Genomic DNA, 19,301 nt, shown 5'->3' with positions numbered 1-19,301 from the left:
TGCTAGATTTGGGGGCAGGAAGACCTGACTTGGAATTCTTTCTCAGATTTTTTTTTTAGTGGTGGCTTCCTGGGTCATTCACTGAAAAATGGAGCCTCAGTTTCCCCATTTGTCAAATGAGGCGGTTAGACTCCATGGCCTTTCAGCTCCTTCTAGGGATAAATCTATCATCTTATAAGAAGTCATTATTTGGAATATGGGGACCTGGAATCTTCTGAAAGTATCAAAAGGGGTTAGGTTCTCCAATATGAGCTCTTTCTTAGACCTTCAAGCCAACAAACATTTATTAAGTGCCTCCTGCATGCCAGACCCTTTGCTAAGCACCAGAGACATAAAGAGATACCAGGACATCCCCGGCTCTCTTGGAACTCACAGTCTGGTGGGGCTGACAACGCTCCAACAAGTATGCAGATACCCACTATGGACAGGATAAATTGGAGCAGGTCAAGAGAGGGAAGGCACTAAAGTTAAGAAGGATTGAAAATGATTTATTGTAAAAGAGGGGCTATAGCCAGGACTTCAGGGAAGCCAGGGCAAGTGTTCTAGGCAAAAAGGGTATTGAGAAAAACCCAGGGAGTCAGGAGGTGGAGTGTCCTGTTCACAGAACAGAAAGGAAGCCCATACCATATAGCATATATGGGGGGAAGTACGGTGAAAAAAAGATTGGAAAAGCAGGAGAAGGGGAGGTGATGAAGGGCTCTAGCAGCCTGAGGGAGGATTTTATATTGGATCCTTTGCTGGGGAGCCAGAGGAGGTTGTTGAGTGGGTGGTGACATGGTCAGGTGAGAGTTTTAGGACAATGACCTTGACAACTGGGTTGAGGATTGCCTGACTGGGGGGAGAGAGGCAGCCAGATCAACCAGCGGGCACTGAAATATCTGAGGTGTGAGGTGATTAGGGCCTGAATCAAGAAAGTGTCAATGGTGGAAGAGATGTCACACAAGTGGAATCATAGGCCTTTGTTCCATATTGCATATGGGGTCAGGAGTGTGAGTGTGTAAGAGTTGATGAGAAGTGCATGATACTTCATCTCTGAGCCTGGATTATTGGAGGATGCCTGCCATAGCATTGGGAAAGTAGGAAGATTTGAGGGTTGGGGCAAAAAGAATGAGTTTCACTTTGGATATGGTAGAAGGAGAACCAGGAGAGAGTTGTGTCACTAAAGCTTAGAGAGAAGAGTATCAAGAAAAAGGGGTGATTGACAGTGTCAAAGCCTGCAGACAAGTCAAGAAGAATGAGGTTAAAGAAATGACAATTTGAAGATTATTGGTAATTCTGGAGAAAGAAGGGTCAGTTGAACAATGAAGGTGGGAGCCAGACTACAGAGAGTTTCAAAAAAAGCAAGGGAAAGGAGTTGGAGACACCAGTTGTAAATGGTCATCTCTAGCTGTTTAGTTCTAAAAAAGAGGAAATAAATTGGACAATATCTCATGGGGATGTATGAATCATTGAGGGTGTTTTGAGAGAAATGATTTTATTTGTGTCAACAGGGAAGGAGTCATTAGTGTGGGAGAGAGTGAAAATCAGTGAAAAAATGGATATACTGGGGGAAGAATATAATAGGCTAGATGAGGGATGGAATGGGATTATTTGCACACATAAAGAGATGTGTTTTAGCAAATATAGCAAGCAAGTATCTTCTGATACTGGGGCCAAAAAGGAAATAAGGGCTCTGATTTATGTGATGGGAAAAAACTATTTTGAGGCTGGACTTTAAGAATGTCCCTCAAAGAGTTGATTTGTTTTTTAGATGCTATTATTTGTATGTAACAAGACAGTCTGCTTCCGACACAGGTAAATTACCCGTGTGGGCCCTTCAAATCACTGTTACCTCCCTGGGCCCCCATTTCCTCATTTGTAAAAACAAACAAACAAAAAACAAAAACACACAAAAAAAACCATAATCATGTTTAAATGATGAGACCTGTGAAACTCCTCATTTTGGACATAGCTTCTAACACTGCCACAATAAAATTTATAAGGCATATTAAATAAGAATTCTTTCTGAAATAGTAATTTTTAAATAATTGCATTATTGATATTAAAAGAAGACACAAGGGATCTGCTTTATTTCCTTTATTTCATCATATTTGTACTGTAGGATGATGAGCATTACAATGTATTATCTTGACGTCCTGAAGAATGCTGAATTTCTTTTTTGAACCTGATTTTCAGGCACAGTCCTGTGCCCCGATAATTCTGGAAAGGAAACTGGCTTGCCAAAGATTTACTGCCGTCACATCGAACACACACACGTTTTGCTTCTTCTTGCTCTCTAGTAGATCCAAATACTTGAGGCTACTCATGACTTTCTGGAAAACTACGCTTGTCAGTTTGCTGAACTCAGTGAGTTCAGGAGTGCTAGCGCTATCCATACTGCCACAGTTCAACTTCATTTACTTTTTGTCCCTCTGGATGTGAAGGATACATGAAGGAGCCAACAAAAGCCATGGCCATTTCCCCCCAGCTTCTGGGTCAGAAGGAGGTGCTAGTAGTTTTCTGAGAAGAGTAAAGGCCCCGTCCTGCAGACAAGCTCGAATAAGGCTACCAAGGTTTAAGGAGTCACTTTACGATACAAGAGCATTTCACCCTAAAGGGTATGTATGAACTTCATACCTGTGCTCTAAGGAACCCTTGAGGACGTTGCCATTTCCTTCAGTACAGAGTTTCTAGCGCATCACTCCCTTTTCTAGTGGAGGAGGTGTTACAGTGCCCCTCGCTTCTGGGATTATGTTCCCACTGGGCTCCAGGGCCTCTATATATACCTCCCAGAGGGTGACATGCCAGCTTGCCCAACAATGCTGCTACATTGTGATATGATCATTACCCGGGACAGTCATTTTGACCAAAAATGGTCATCTTAAGTTTTACCAAAAATATGATCTGACCTTTTAACCAAAAATGGTAATAATACTGATTTTAAAATATATTCCCACTTATGAGGAACTGTCTGATGTTGGCTACTGCCAAGTGGGGGTTGTGGCAAGATGGGGTAGGAACAAGATATTAGGAAGTAACCGGAGCTCACGCTCCCGAGGCAGGGGCTGTGCTAGGCGGAGTTGTGGTGAACTGGGATGGGAACTGGATACGGAGAAGTAACCAGAGCTCACGCTCCTGAGGCAGTGGGCAGTGCTATGTGGAGCTGTGATAAGCTGGGGAAGGAACAGAATACAAGGAAGTAGCCAGAGCACGTGATCCTGAGGCAGGGGGCTGTGCCACGTGGGAGTGGGACGGCAGAGAACGAGTTCCTTTGTCTAGTCCTCTTCCCTAGGTGCAACGTTAACCCCAGACGTCTCCTTCCTGACTTCCTGCGTCACTTCCCGCGTCACTTCCCCTCCCTTGGTGCGCTAAACCCAGACATCCCCTTCTGGTATCTGATCCTACAATCAATGACTAGTAGGCGGGCTGAGGAGGAGGGGCTAAGTAGGTACTTAAGGAACAGTAGAGATCGGAGTTCGCTCTCTCTTTTGCTCCTGCTCTCTTGCTCTGGCCTTCCTGCTTGGCCTTGCTGTGATGGCCTCTGAATAAAGGTTGAGTGTTGGCACCTCCTGATCGGCTCGTCTCTGTGTGTTTATCCGGGTGGGCACTGAAGACTGGTAAGTATGACCTTGGCAGCCTGCTCCTTATAGGAGGAGAGTGCACGGCGCGGCCGGCACAACTTTTTAAAAACTGATTAGCCAGTACCAATTAGTTTTGATCATTACTGCTTTAAAATATTCATATCTTGTAATGCTAGAATCCTCCCATCCCTAATTTTTAAAATTATTTCCCCATTACATCCTAGAAGTCTTATTCCTATATATCCTTTTGTCTAATTCTAACCAAGTTAAGTTGTATTTAGTCTTTTAACATTTATTTTTATTTACTTGATGTGGCCCATCTATGACCATTAAATCTCTCCAATGATTTTACTCTTCCTTCAGTTCTGTAACGATTGTTTTACATTTTTATGTTTTTACATCTTGATCCATTAACTACCATACATCTTATATATACTTAAGTGGAATTTCAATTTCTATCTTTACCTTCTGCAGTTTGTTAGTCAAACAAAAATGATGATGATGATTTTGAGGATTCATTTTTCATCCCACTACTTTGCTGGGGTAAATAATCTCAGCCTGTCTTAAGTTTGATTATCTAGAATTTTCTAAGTAAACTATCATATCTTCTTCAAACAGAAGTATTTTGTTTCCTCTTGGCCAATGGTTACTCTACTAATTTATTTTTCCCATCTTTCTGCTTTACATAGCTGGGGTTGACCAAGTAATAGTGAAGACAGGAGCCATCCTGAATACAGAAAAACCATAGTGATACAAAGAAAAAACAGGATGGAAAGTACTTTCCCCAACCCAAAGCCTCAAGGTTCTAAACTCAAATACCCAAAGATTAGGCAATAAGCAAGAAGAACTAGTGGTCCTAAGATAAGTAAGCAAATTGACCTCCAAAGTATTACTGAATATTGGTGGATAAAATGCATGTTTAAACAACAATGGCTGTGTTTGGGCATATTTTATTAAAAAAAAAAGAAGAGATAAAATATACGGTAACATCACATATCAAGGTGAGGAAATCCAGGAACTAGAGGAGAGAAGCATGGAGAATATCTGAGTGAAGGTCTAATGGGGAAGAAACAAGAGATGATGTCATAGACTACAGACCAACTGGACAGAAAGGAAATAGATACAGAAGTGTGCAAACAGATCACAAACCCGGTAAAGAGGTGTGACACAGTAGCAGGAGGGGGTATGTGTGAGGGAGTACTTCACCGGTCCAGACATCTGCTGGAGTGCATGCATGTACTGTCTCTTTGACAAAAGAAATGCCTTCTTGACTTGCCACAGGGATGGTTTCATCCTTCAGAAAGTGGAAAAACCAGGAAGAGGAAATCCCATTTTGAATCGGGAGTCTCACTAACAGGGAAGAACTGGTTGAAGGGGTGAGGGGCCACTGCCCCGAGTTGTTTTCACAGTTACTTTTTCTTTTCTAATCTCAGCTGTAATGGGTTTATTTGTGCAAAACCTTTTTGATTTTACATCAAAATTACCTATTTCATCTTCTGCGGGCCTTTCTATCCTTCGGTCACGAACTCCTCCCTTAAGCACAGGTCTGCTGGGTAATCTCTTCCTTGTCTCTCTAATTTGTTTAACCAGTATAGAATCGTTTTGACAACTACTGCTTTGTAGTATATTGAGAGATCTAGTATCACTAGGCCCCCTTTGTTTCTATTTTTTCCCTTATTATCTTCCTTAAGCTTCTTGATCTATTGTGCTTCTAGATGAACATTGTTGCTATTTTTGCTAGTAGCATAAAGTAATCTTGTTTCTCTGGAATGCTCTTAAGTATACTATATCACCTACAAAAAGTTTTAATTTTGCTTTTTTACTTATGTTTATTATTTGAATTTTTAAAAAATCTTACTACTATAGCTAGCATTTCCAGTACTACATTAAACAGAAGACATGAGAACTGATATCCTTGTTTTACCCCTGATCTTACTGGAAAAAAATTATAGTCTATTTCTTTACATATAATATTGGCTCTTAATTTTAGATATTTATTATTCATCATGTTAAGGGAAGGTACATTTATTTCTATGTTTTCTAGTGTTTTAAAGATAAACAGCATTCAGAGGCAGCTAGGTGACACGATATATAGAACACTGGTCCTGGAGTCAGGGAGACCTGAATTTAAATCTGTCCTCAGAAACTTGCCAACTGTGTGACCTGGGTAAGTCATTCAACTTTTGTTCGCCTCAATTTTCTCTCAGTAAAGTGTTTATCAACCTTTATTCAAGGTCTTGGCTTGCTAAGGAGCTAAAGACCCCATTTTTCGGTTATCTCTGCTAGCCTTACCAATAAACTGAATGTGTTTGGAACTTTGTTGCCTCAGTTTACCTTAATCACTCACAACTTTTGGAATTATTTTTTGAATGTTTGCTAGATTTTAAGTGTTCCAGAGGGTTTTTCCTTTGAAAGTTCATTTATGGCTTGTTCAATTTCTTTTTCTAAGAATGAATAAGATGTCTAAATTCTCTCCTGTTCTGTTAATTTGGGTAGTTTACAGATATATTTCATTAAGTTGTCAGTTTTATTGGCTAATGATTTATAGAATGGTAACTCACATTTCAGACAGTTAGGGGGTGTAATGGATAGAGTGCTGGCCCTGAAGACAAAAGGACCTGAGTTCAAAGGCCTCAGACACTTACTAGCTATGTGACCTTAGGCAAGTCACTTAGCTCTGTTTGCCTCAGTTTCCTCATCTGTAAAATGAGCTAGAGAAGGAGATGGCAAACCACTTCAGTATCTTTGCCAAGAAAACCCTAAATGTGGTTGTGAAGAGTCAGATGTGATTGAAAATGACAGAACAACACAACAATGACCTAGCATTCATACAGCTCTTTTAAAGCTGGCAAAGTGTTTTACAAATATTGTTTTAGCCTCAAAACCCTAAGCATATTATTATTATTTCCATTTTAGAAATGAGGAAACTGAGGCAGATAGCAGTGACTTGGCCATTGTCACACAACTAGTAAACGTCTGATGCTGGATTTGAACTCACATCTTCCCGACAGCAGACCTAGCCCTCTATCCACTGTACCACCTATCAGCTTATTTTGTTAGTATGGGGGGAAAACGGTTCCTAGTTTTATTTATGAATTCAATTTTTTTTGCTTCCAATTTTGATCATGTCTTTCTTGATTTTCAGGATCTCTATTTTGGACTTTAATTTGGATTTTATAAAAATGTTTTTGTTTTCTAGTTTTTTTAGTCTCATGCCTAAATTGTTGATGTACACTTTCCTTTTTTTGTTAATGAAGTTGTTTAGAGATATAAAATTTTCCTAAGGACTGTTTTGGCTATATCACAACATTTTTGATATACTGTCTCACTGTAATGAATGTTCACATTGTCTCATCTTCACAGTGACAGTTTCTCTGATTTGTTCTTTGACATACCAATTCTTTAGGATTGTTTACTTAGTGTCTTGCTATTTTTAATACTTTTTTCTTCAGCCTTTTATTAAGAATTTTTATTGCACTATAATCTATAAATGATGTGTTTAATATTTCTGTTTTTCTGCATTTGTTTGTGAAGTTTTAGGCCCTAATACATGGTCAAGTTTTGTAAAGCTGACATGCACAGCTAAGAATATGCATACTCCTTTCTATTCCCCAAAAGTCTACTATTTTTAATTTTTATAAAATTCTATTCAGGTATTTAACTTTAGTTTATTTTTTGTTCAGATTTATCTAGGGCTGAAATGGGTACACTAATGTACATTTAAATTAGCTTTCAAAGAGTTCACAGTAATGGGTAGGACCTATGATATAAAATGCTACCTGAGCAGTGATCCGAAAGGATGAATGGTCCAGATTTAGCAAATTACTTAGAACATAGTAGGCACTTAACAAATGCATCTTAATTGATCAACTGAATAAATTCTGAAGACAGAAAGGGAAATAGTTATAGTGAGGAGAAAAAAATGGAATTTGTCTGAAGAGACTAATGTGGATGGCACAGGGACCTCCCCAATTAAATTAGACTAAAAATGGAATGCCTAGAAAATAAAAGCAAGGCTAAGTAACTGAGGCACATTCCTGCAAAAATAGTATTAGGTATGCTAAACCTCAAAATGAACTCAAGACAGGCAAGGGAAGCTCCAGCCAATGAAAAAAAGACTTGCTGTTGTCGTCATCTTACCTATACTGGAGACAGAGGAGGATCAGAGGAAGGGAACTATGCATGGAGTGGGGGACAAAACAGCAATGACCTGAGAGATGATATCCAGTGTAAACAAGGAGAGAGGGAGAGGTATCCAGTCTTTCCTAATGAATTCAAGTCACTCGGCCCAGATGAAATAGAAATGGGTACTGAAAGTCCTGGCTGAGGTACTAGCTGAGCCCCCGAAAGGTCTCTTTCAGATCATGGAAAACAGGAGAGGTGCCATAAAATTAGAGGAGGTCAAATGCCCCAATTTTCAAAAAAGGGAACAGTCTCCATCCACTCCGGGCCAAAGCTTCTGCATGACAGCTTCATCGAGAACAGGTCATGGGCACATCATCTTTCCTTTTCTGGCAGGAATGGTTTGACAGATGGATTCCAAGGGCACCTTCAGTGTCTCTGATCAGCCCTGGGTGGTTTAAGATTTTTACCAATGCCTTAGAAAAAGGCAAAGATCAAATCTGCTCATGAAATCTGTAGCTGACACAAAGCTGGGAGGGGCTGCTAACACAGTGAATTAGGGTCAAGATCCAAAAGGAGTGGGACAGCCTAAAGCATCAGATGAATGTAAGAAAATGACATTCCATAGGGATACGTATAAAGTCTTACTCTTGGGAATAAAAAAAATCAACCTCACAAATAAAAGACTAGAAAAGAACAGTTAGACAGCAGTTCTGAAAAAGATCTGGGGGTTTCAGTGGACTTCAATCCTGATACGAATTAACAATGTGATGTGCCTGCCAAAAGAGTGAATGTGATCTTGAACTGCAGGAAGCAATATTCACAGTACTATTTGCCTACATTTCTTTTTCCTTTGTTTCATTCCCAAGAAGCATGGAGTTAGGGCCAAGAGGACCTGGGTTCTCCTCTTTTCCGCAGTTCAACTAATGTAGTCTTTTTGTTTTTCTCAGCTACCCTGGCAGCCTCAGGTCATCCTGAGCTTGCCCACTCTGTCACACCACTATTCTCTATGGACCACAGCACGCCAGTTTCTTCATCTTTAGCCTCACCCTACCTACAGTTTAATTCTTGCTACCTACAAACACACCTAAGAGTCCCTACCCTTCCAAAACTCTCACCAGACCCTGATGTCCCCTCAAGCCATTGATCTTTTCCTCTTCCCACCCAAACTCCTATAAAACATTAGTACTATTCATTTCCTCCACTCCTCTCCTTTCACTCTTCTAAACCATCTGCAACAAGGCTTTCAATCTCATCATTCAACCGAAACTACCCTCTCCAAAGTCACCATCCGTTTCTGAATTGTCCAGTCTGATGACTTTATCCTTCTTCTGGACCTTTCTGTAGCATTTGACAGAAAAGGATACAGGACAGAACTTGGGGTGATACCCCAAGTCACTGACTCTCACAAGGCTGATGAGCCACTAAAGGAAAATGAGGGGGAGGGGCCAAACGGGGAGAGAACCACGCAAAAAAAGTATCATGAAAATCCCTCACCAACAAGTCACCCGAATGGCTCCACGAGCCACTGCCTGCAAGGCCCACGCTGCCGCACCTGGACAGCTGCTTCTCCCTGGCACCCACAGGCCTTCCCCTTGTTCCCGTCGGCAGATCGCCCGTGGTTTGGAAGCGACAAGTCCTGTTCATTACAAATGGGAAAATGTTTCGGGCCAGTGAACCACCTTGACTCAGTCCTGGGCCCTCTCTCTTTGGAATTAAGAAAGTACAGAATGGAGACCTGAAGGGTGTGAACGGACCTCTGGAGAATACTGTTTCTGATACTAGGAAGTACATGGAAATGGCTCACAGAATGGATTTAAGCTTGAAGAGAAAAGCAGTTCATGTGACCTGTTCATTCACTGTGAAGAGGTGGGGAACCTCTCTTGTCTTCAGGTCTCTGTAATGGGATATCAGAGCGCAATCTTAGGCCTGAGGGAATGGGGGTGGAAGGGTCAGCTTGCAAACCCAAGGGACAACATCAAGCTGCCAGGTTCCAAGTATACAAAGTAAGCCCCTCCTCCACACATCTCTGGAGGCAGCAAGGTACCATGGAAGAAACACTGGCTCCAGAGCACCTACTACCCATGTGAATGTGGGCAAGTCAGTGCCCTCTGTGACTCAGTTTCTTCATTTGTAAAATTGGGTCATGGGACTAGGGAGGCTCTAAGGTTAAGATTCAGGATCTCATGATCTTTAACCTGAGAACAGGTCACACTTCCATCCTATCTCTCTTGTCCTCAAAAGGATCAGGAAATACCAGAGACACCCTACACTAGTCACTAAGGGGGGAAGCGAAGACCCTCCAGTGGGCAAATTCTGAGTGTCCCAGGAGCAGCCCGTGGTCCTAACCCAGGCAGGCAAGGTTCCTGTAGTTCTCCAGCATCACCTCCTTGTACAGCTCCCTCTGAGAAGGGTCAACCTGCCTCCCCTCCTGGGGCACATCTCTGAATGTCACTGACTCCTGAAACGTCAGATACACTCAGAGTTCGCCAGGACATGCCCCTTATACAGATGTGAGGAGAGAAATCATGTCGGCAGGAATCGCACCAAGTTTTTCTCGACTGTTCAGAGCTTAATTGTTTCCCAGGTGTAACGCCGGTTTCATGAGACCCCCCCCCCCCCCAGAGGTTAGAGATATTGTGACTGTCATCTTTTTTATTTTTTCAAGTAACAAACAGTTTTTTCTCTCCCTCCCACTGCCACCCCCCCAACTAAAAAAAGAACAAAACTCTTGTAATAGATACGCATAATCAAGAAAAACAAATTCCCACATTTGTCCTATCTAGAGTCCAGAAGAAAGTGGGCTCATGCGTACAAAGCACGTGCAGCCCACTTCCTGCTGGACTCGAGATACACTGGTAGGAAAGTATATCAGACGTGTGTGTGTGTGTGTGTGTGGCCGGAGGGGGGAGGAAAGGGAGGCCGAGAAGAATGTTTCATACCAAATGTTCTCATTATTATCTTAGTAAATATCCCCTTTCTAAATCCAGTATAGTTGAAAGTACACTGGTGGGGGCTTGTGAGCTACTGGACTAGGAAAAGACAATACTTCGACCCTTCAGGGGCACCTTTAGAACCGCGAAGGACCTAACGACCATGTTCTGGGGCCCCAATTCATCTGTACAAGTGGAAGCTGGGAGAGTTACTTTAGAGCCTGCGCTGCACAGATCTATACAAAACAGATTCATCAGAGACACAAAGTGACAAGGGGCCGGAAAGGCACTAGCTAGAGACCAGGAAATGCTTCTGGTAGGTAATGCTTGTACTGAGCCTTGTAGGAAACGAGGGATTCAAAGGCAGTGGTGAGGCGAGAATACATTCTAGACAGCACATACATAGCCAGTGCAAAGGCAGGAAGACGGCAGAAAAGGAGAGTTTCTTGGGTGACGTAGTGTGTGAAGGGAAATAATGCACAAAAAGGCAAGAAAAATTGTCAGAGGTTACGTTGTGAAGGGCTTTAATATCAAACAGAAGAACTAACACTTGACTGAAGTAACAGGGAGCCTGGGAGATTACTGAGTAGGGGAGAGAAGTGGTCAGACCACACTTTAGGAAAATCACCTCGAAGCTATAGAGAGGGGGAGTCTTGAGGCAGACAGACCAAGAGAAGACCACTGAGGTGAGGTGATGTGGGAACAGAAAAGCTGCTGAGGAGAGGGCAGATGGAAGAGATGCTGCTGACGTGGACTGAGTGGATATGTGGTGAATGGGAGACCAAGGCCTTGAGGATGACCCTGAAGCTACCATCCTTGGAAACTGGAAAAATGGTGCTGCTCTCAGAAGAAATAGGAAAGTCTGGAGGCAGGAAAGAAATAGAAAAAGTCTGGAAGAGGTTTGCAGGGGAAAGATAAAACCTCAGGCTGTAACCCTGTTGAGTTTGAGAAGCCTGCAGGATACCCAGTGTAAAGAGTCAAAATCAAGGTCCAATCACAGAAACCATAAAAAGGACATTAAAGAAAATGACAATGATGAACATGAAATGCAGACATGACATCTCATTGAAGAACAAACAAGCCTCACATGGGAGGCCCCAGGAGCCATGGCCTCCTCTTCAGAGCTACCTCCTCTTGGTCAGTCAGGAGGCAGAACTGGGGAAGCAAAGTGCACCATGAGGGGGGCACTGGGCCTCCCTAGAGTTCCCAGGCAAGAGGGGGCTCACAGGATATTCCTAGAATTTAATCCAATGAAACTAATATTCATTACATGCCAGATGCTATGCTGGGTCCCAACTCCATGGAACAAGACGCCCCTCCCAAAATAAGCTGATCATGCTGGCTAACCCAACCTTGGCCATGCTCAGCACCTTCCCACCTCCCTTGGCCTCCTCTCCCCTGGGATAGATGGGCTGGAGCACTCAATTCTCCCCGAGCCTCCCTTTAGAGGGCAGAAGCTAGGCTTTGCCCTTCACTTTACTTTTCATCCACAGCACCTTGGCCTTCACTGCAAGGAACAGGATTCCGCTGGGTTGGCGGGCACCCCTGCGGGCTGTCAGGCACCCCTGCGGGCTGTCAGTACTGCCCTGCCCCTTCCAGCCTCCTCCCGGGTGTTGTCTTTGCGGTCACATTGTGAGCTTCCTGAGCGCAGGGACTGTCTTTCTTTGTATCTCCCAGTGCTTGGCACAGTGTCTGGCACCTAGTAGGTGCTTAATAAATGTTTATTGAATTGAACCAAGGAAGAATGGAGATCAAAAGCCAGGTGCTGGCCCGGACATAGACACCCCTAGACACCCGGCTTCCTGTGCTCTTCACAAGGCTCACTCCCATTGGGCCCTTGACTGCCTGCCATCTTGGTGAAGGAGCTGACTGGCAGGGCTGGTCGCTGAGGCCTGGAAATGGATTCGCTGGCAATGGGCTCCGAAGCCTCTTCCCCAGAGCCCTCCTCTCCGGACCCCAGGGACTTCTGGGCTCTGGTTTCACATCCACTCTTTCACGTCGTCTCTTTTTCCTTTGTTGTTGTTGTTGCGTTCAGCTCTCCATCTTCTTCACAAGAGTCACGTTTCCTTCTTCCACTTCAGAACTCTTCCCCAGCCACCCCGCTTGAATCCTGACTATTGTTTTCATTAAGGAGCCCCTCCATTCTCCCTACCAACCTGCAGTATCTGCAGTATGGAGATGTATTCACAACACTACACCTCCTCGAGGATGGAGACTCCACATCGGGACTACAGAGTAATAGTCAATCGATTGGCAGAAATGCAAACATCGTGCCCTCGAGTCACCGCACAAATTCCTCTCTTCTCCGTAGGGAAGAGTGATGAAGGCCGAATCTGTAATTTCAGGGCTATAGAGGACTCGTGGGTGACAAAAGGCCCTCTATCTATGCAGATTGGCACCGTGCTCTAATTGCCTCGATCCCTGAGAGTTTAAGTGACTCCTCCAGGATCACACAGGCAGTATTTTGTCAGAGACTAGGTAGTCAACAGTCAATAAACATCTATGGCACAGCACTAAGGGCTATGGATACTTTCTAGTGTTGTAACGATCAAGTGAGATAATTGTAAAGTGCTTAGAACCATGCCTGGCAGGTAGCAAGCACTGTACAAGTGTTAACTATTATTATTTTTGTCAAAAGACAGTCTCTGCCCTCAAGGAGCTCACAATCAGATGGGGAATACAGCAAGCAAAGATACACAAACAAATTATATACAAGATCAACAAGAATTAAGAAAAGGGGGGCAGCGAGGTGGTGTAGTGGATAGAGCACCTGCCCTGAAGTCAGGAGGACCTGAGTTCAAATCTGTTCTCACACACATAACACTTACTAGCTGTGTGACCCTGGGCAAGTCACTTAACCCCATTGCCTAGACAAAAACAACAAAAAAGACTTTTGGGGCAGCTAGGTGGTGTAGCGGATAGAGCACCTGCCCTGAAGTCAGGAGGACCTGAGTTCAAATCTGGCCTCAGACCAAACACTTGACATTTACTAGCTGTGTGACCCTGGGCAAGTCACTTAACCCCAATTGCCTAAAAATAAAAACTTAAAAAAAAAAGAATTAAGAAAAGGACTGAAATTAAAGAGAAATTAGGAAAGGCATCAGTTTAGATGGGATTTAAAGGAAACCAAGGAAATTAGTAGGTAGAAATGAGAAGAGAGAACATCCAGGTATAGAGGACAGAAAGAAAAAATGCCCAGGAGCTAGAACATGGAGTATCTTGTTCCTGAAATGGCAGGGAGGCCAGTGTCCATGGACTGAATGTGTAGCAGGCAGTAAGATAGAAGAAGACTGGGAAAATAGGAGGAGGCTAGGTTATGAGAGGCTTTGAATGCCAAACATTTTGTATTTGATCCTGGAGGCAATAGGGAGCCACTGGACATTATTGAGTAGGGGGATGACATGGTCAGACCTGTGCTTTAAGACAATCACAAAGTTGAATAGAGGATGGACTGGAGTGGGGAGAGACTGGAGGCAGGCAAACCAACCAACAGCTATTGCAGTAATCCAGGCATGAGGTGATCAGGCGCTAGACCAGAGTGGTGGCAGCAGCAGAGGCATATTTGAGAAATGTTCTAAAGGTGAATCAATAGACCTTGGCAACAGATTGGATATGGGCGTGGGGAGGGGGGCAGTGAGGGACAGGAGTCAAGGATGACAACTAGATTGTGAGCCTGAGGGACTGAGAAGATGATGTTACCTTCTATGGTAACCAGGAAGCTGGGGGGCAGGGTTTTATGGGGAAAGATAATGAGTTCCATTTTGGACATGTTGAGTTAAAAATGTCTACCGAACATTCCAATTTGAGATCTATGAAAAAGGCGGTTGAAGACATGAGACTGGAGGGCAAAAAAGAAGTTAGGGCAGGATATGCAGATTTGAGAATTGTCCACATAGAGAAGATAATCAAATCCATCAGAGATGATATTATCAAATGAAATAGTATAAAAGGATAAGAAGGCCCAGGACAGAACCTTATGGGACAGCTACAGTTAGAGGGTGTAATCTAGATGAGGATCCAGCAAAGGTCAGATAGGTGGGAGGAGAACCGGGAGAGAATGGTGTCTTGAAATGCTAGAGAAGAGAGTGTCAAGGAGAAGCGATCAACAATGTCAAGGGCTATAGAGTGGTTAAGGAGAATGAGAATTGAGAAAAGGCTATTGGATTTGGCAATCAAGAGATAATTGGTAAGTTTGGAGAGAGAAATTTCAGTACAATGATGAGGTTGGAAGCTGAATTGGAAGGAGTTAAGAGAGTGAGAGGAGAGAAAATACAAGCACCTATCATAGACTGTCTTTTAAAGAGCTTAGCCACAAAGGGCAGAAGAGATACAGGACAATGGTTGGTATGGATGGATGCATCAAGTGAGGGTTTTTTGAGGATTGGGGAAACCTGGTCATGTTTGTAGGCAGTATGGAATCAGCCAGTAGACAGGGAGAAAATAAGTGCTAGAGTGGGTATGACAGAGGGAACAGGCTGTTGGAGAAGACAAGATCACTTTAGCTGGTAGAGGAGTTAGCCTTAGTAAAGAGTAAGGCCACTTCATCATGTGAGACAGGGTTGAAGGAGGAGATAGTGGCAGAAAGCATCTGAATGATAGGAGATGAAGAAGGGAAAAGAGGGAGCTCACAGTGAACAGCCTCATTTTTTTCTATAAAATATGAGGCAAGATTCCCAGCTGAGAGAATGGTGGAGGGTGAGCTGAGAGAGTTTTTTTTTTTTTAATTTTAAATTTTTAAATTTATTTATTTTTAATTTTCAACATTTACTTCCACAAGATTTTGAGTTCCAAATTTTCACCCCATCTCACCCCTCCCCCCACCCCAAGATGGCATGCATTCTGAATATCCCTTCTCCTAGTCTGCCCTTCCTTCTATTTCTCCCCCTCCTTTCTCTTATCCCCTTCCCCTTCTATTTTCCTGTAGGGCAGGATAGATTTCTGTACCCCATTTCCTGTATTTCTTATTTCCCAGTTGCATGTGAAAACATTTTTTTTTAAACATGTGTTTTTGAAACTTTGGTTTCCAAATTTTCTCCCTTCCTCCCTCCCCGCACACCCTCATTGAAAAGGCAAGCAACTCAATATAGGCTGTACATGTGCAGTTATGCAAAACACTTCCATAGTAGACATGCTGTGAAAAACTAACTCTATTTGCCTTAATCCTATCCTGCCCCCATTTATTCTATTTTCTTTTGACCCTGTCCCTCCTCAGAAGTGTTTCCTTCTGATTACCCCCTTTCCCAATCTGTCCTCCTCTCTATCATTCCTCTGATCTCTTGTCCCCTTCTCCCATTTTCCTGTAGGGTAAGAAAGACATATTTCCATACCCAACTGAGTGTGTATGTTATTCCCTCCTTAAGCCAAATCCTGTGAGAATAAGATTCCCTCATTCCCTCTCACCTTCTCCTGTTTCCCCTCCCCTGTAAGCGCCTTTTCTTTTCTGCTTTTTTTTTGTGAGATAAATTACCCCGTTCTACCTCTCCCTTTCTACTTTTCCCAGTACAATCCTCTTTCACCCCTTAATTTTATTCTCCAGATATGACCCCTTCATCTTCAACTCACCCTGTGCCCTCTATCTATCTATCTATCTATCTATCTATCTATCTATCTATCTATCTATCTATCTATCTCTATATCTACATATATATAATTTTTCCCTCCAACTACCCTAATACTGACAAAGGACTCATGAGTTACAGATACCATCTTTTCCCTTGCCCAGGATGCAGTGGAGGACATTGGCATCTTCACTGTCTGACCAAGCTCCAAACACTCCACAGAACCTTCTTCAGCTGCCGGGAGAAACTTCTCATCCACCCCTTCCAGAAGGGGAAGTCTTCACATACTTTGGGTAGACCTCCCCTAACCCACCACTGAGGCCTGTCAGTTAACCTCAACCTGCTTCAGACTGTTTGCTGAGACATGCTACAGCTTCTTGGAGCCACAGGTGAGAATTGGGGTTGCCTAGAGCAATGAGAGGGAAAGTGTTTTTGCTCAGGGTCCTAGCCAGTATGTGTGGAACTTGAACTCAGGTCTTCCTGGTTCCAAAACCTGGTGTGTAACCACTCTTCCTTCTGTGATTGGCCAAAGATAGAATAATAACTGTACCAGTGTCCAATCAGATAATTCAGGGAAGTTTCATTTATGTAATACAGATAGTAAGTAACATGTCCGCATCCCACTCCCATCACTGGTACCAGCAACCATGACTGTATTTCCTGGTAAAATGCAGTGATATCAATATAAAGAATAATATGGTAATCAATGGTAACAATGTGCACATGAATCATTACCAACCTTTTGTGTAACTCTCAGATCCTGATAGTCTTTTTCAAATGCCTGTTTATTGACTCACTTCAAAATCTATCAGTGCTGCTCCCAGCTTTCAGATGAACTTCAGTCCTGTTTTGTTAACTGCCTTCCACACGTTGCTGTTTCTGATAGTCCATAAATGTACTAAATTCAATATGCCGCCAAACAGAACTGTCTCCTCTTTGAAATTCCATATTTCAAAAGGACCCGGTTTCATAACATAGCTGGCTGAGGGAGGAAAAAAAAGCCACAGCCCAGGTTGGGCCTTCTGTCTCTAAATTGTCCAGCTATTTCCACAAGTGGGGTCTTGCATCGGATTGGGTTTCTGAGAAACTCTTCTGCACAGGCTTCATGCTACGTAAAGCAAAGGCGCCCAAGCTTTCCATAAAGGTGGGAATTTGTCTTTTGGGCCACTTTTCAATGGACCCCTGCTGGAGATTCCTCTAGCTGCCCCGATAATGAGGACTCTTCATCCCCAAGTATCAAGAGCTATCTCCTTGCTGTAGGAGAACCCGGTATTAGAGGCAAAGGTCTAGGCTCTAGATCAGTCAGTGCCTACTGTGCAGTTAGGCACATGTTAACATGTTTCCACATCTGTTTCTACCTTTATGGATGGTTTTTCTTGTGAGTGTCGAGTCCAGTGGCCAGTGCCTGGCATACGGTAGGTGTTTTATTGATTAACAAGTCTCTCTATGCTGTCTTTTCGTTTAGCTCCAAGTCTACACACGCTTATTAAGCTATCTTTCGATTTCTTGTAATCCTTTTGAGTTCCTGCCTGATTAGCCCTGACTAATTGGCTTGCAAACTTCTGCATGTCTCTGTGTATTAACTCACTTCAATTTCTTTTTGGTTCTACTGCTAATTTGTAACTTTATGTTTCTCTGCTTCCAAATCAGGTCTCAAATGTTCCAGTTATGTCACTCTGGTCCACTCCCACTGATTCTTTTATAAATTACAATATTCTCGGCATTAAATATTTAGCCTTTCTCCTATCTCAGCATGCTACCCTTACACTCAAACTACACTAGCTATCTTTTTGTGCCACGAATATCACACTTTTGACAAAACAGTTATAAAGTCATTGTCTACTTTTGCTACTGGGTGATCGGAGATAAGGCGGCTTTCAGATTTGCAGGCAGTTTCTCATTTTGCCACATGGAACATTTTCCAATTTGGTTTCTTAAGAACCTGCACCTGCATGGTCTGTCCTCATTTTCCCCTCTTCTTTCTCTCTACTTCTTTTTAGGTGACCTTGCTTCTTATTTATTAGGCAGTTTAATTCTGCCAAATCATTCAGGGCGGGCAGGCTGATCAAACTCTTCCTATTTGGCCCACTTTCCCGCCCTCCTACCCCTCCTTGCCTCCTTTCTTCAGGTCTGTATTTAAGGGTTAAAAGATAAATTTCCTCCTCCAAACTGAAGAGAAGTTAGTGAAGGGCAATATTTGTAGAACAGGGTTCTTGAGCACATGACAATGCTACAAACTGCTACAGAGGCTTCTGTGCCTTAGGAAACACTAAAGAAAAGTTAAAAAGCCAAAACGACCTTTAAAACTTCTTCCAATTATTTTAGAGGCTGGATACGTTTTTACTGAACAGATTTTATTACATATATTCATATGTTCTAGCCCCACCTTGTACTCACACTCATGGGTTGGGTCCCCAGATGTGACTACTACCTGGGACTCTGGAAGTAATCTTGTGGGCCTATACTTTAAAAACTCTAAGCTCACAAGCCTCCATGGGAGTCATGAAAGGAGAGAAAATTAGCTCTCAGGAAAAGCATTTACTAAGATGGCCCAATGGTGACAGTAATTATAAAACTGTAGTCCCCTCCCCCCCTTAAACATGAACGTCATTCACAAACACAATGTGCATGGGAAAACTAGGTTCAAAGCTTTTTGTTTTTGTCCTTAGGACAAGTTTAATGGAGCTTCAAAATGTCAGATGGGCTTGAGACCAGTATCTGACTAGGATACAAACATTGTTAAACAGTATTTGGTCATTAGAAAGTGAGAGGGAGAAACACAGCAACCTTAACCCAGGCATTAGGCTGCCACCCTGTGTGAGGAAGGAATGACCTCAGTCTCAGGTCCTGGGAAGAAAAGACTACTAAATCTGCATTACACTATCTTGGTTTGGTCTTCTAAGGCCTTGGAGTTTTAAAGCACGCATGAAGGTATCAAACATTTGTCCATTCTTTACATTAAGAAGGCAAGCTAAGTCTGTGTCCCTGAGGCATCGAGCAGAGAACGGTTCACTTTCCTTGGAGAGATATCCCCCCCCCCCACACTCTGTACTGCGTGGCAGGCTTTGTTGTGGTGTTCCAAGTGTGACAGCCACGTGGACATACATCATGGTGACTGTTGGTGAACT

The 19,301-nt window shown here is 43.0% G+C and overlaps 1 long non-coding RNA gene and 1 pseudogene across 3 annotated transcripts in view; one reads left to right on the top strand and one right to left on the bottom strand.

The window, feature by feature from the left end:
- LOC114031209 overlaps nucleotides 1-14,458 on the top strand; it is a 38,320-nt gene extending 23,862 nt beyond the window's left edge. For 2 of the 3 annotated variants that reach the window (XR_003567712.1, XR_003567714.1), the window contains exons 6-7: nucleotides 2,480-2,485; nucleotides 14,446-14,458. This is a non-coding gene — a long non-coding RNA (uncharacterized LOC114031209). Of the gene's footprint in view, nucleotides 1-2,479; nucleotides 2,486-5,604; nucleotides 5,640-14,445 lie in introns of those variants that run through there. The other variant, XR_003567713.1, reaches the window with a different exon arrangement.
- The window catches only part of LOC114031192, a 76,621-nt pseudogene that overhangs the window by 34,666 nt on the left and 22,654 nt on the right, over nucleotides 1-19,301 (bottom strand).

Source organism: Vombatus ursinus, unplaced genomic scaffold, assembly GCF_900497805.2.
Source record: "Vombatus ursinus unplaced genomic scaffold, bare-nosed wombat genome assembly UNPS02015098.1, whole genome shotgun sequence".
Taxonomy (NCBI): Eukaryota; Metazoa; Chordata; class Mammalia; order Diprotodontia; family Vombatidae; genus Vombatus; species Vombatus ursinus.
This window is presented reverse-complemented; position numbering and strand designations above follow the sequence as displayed.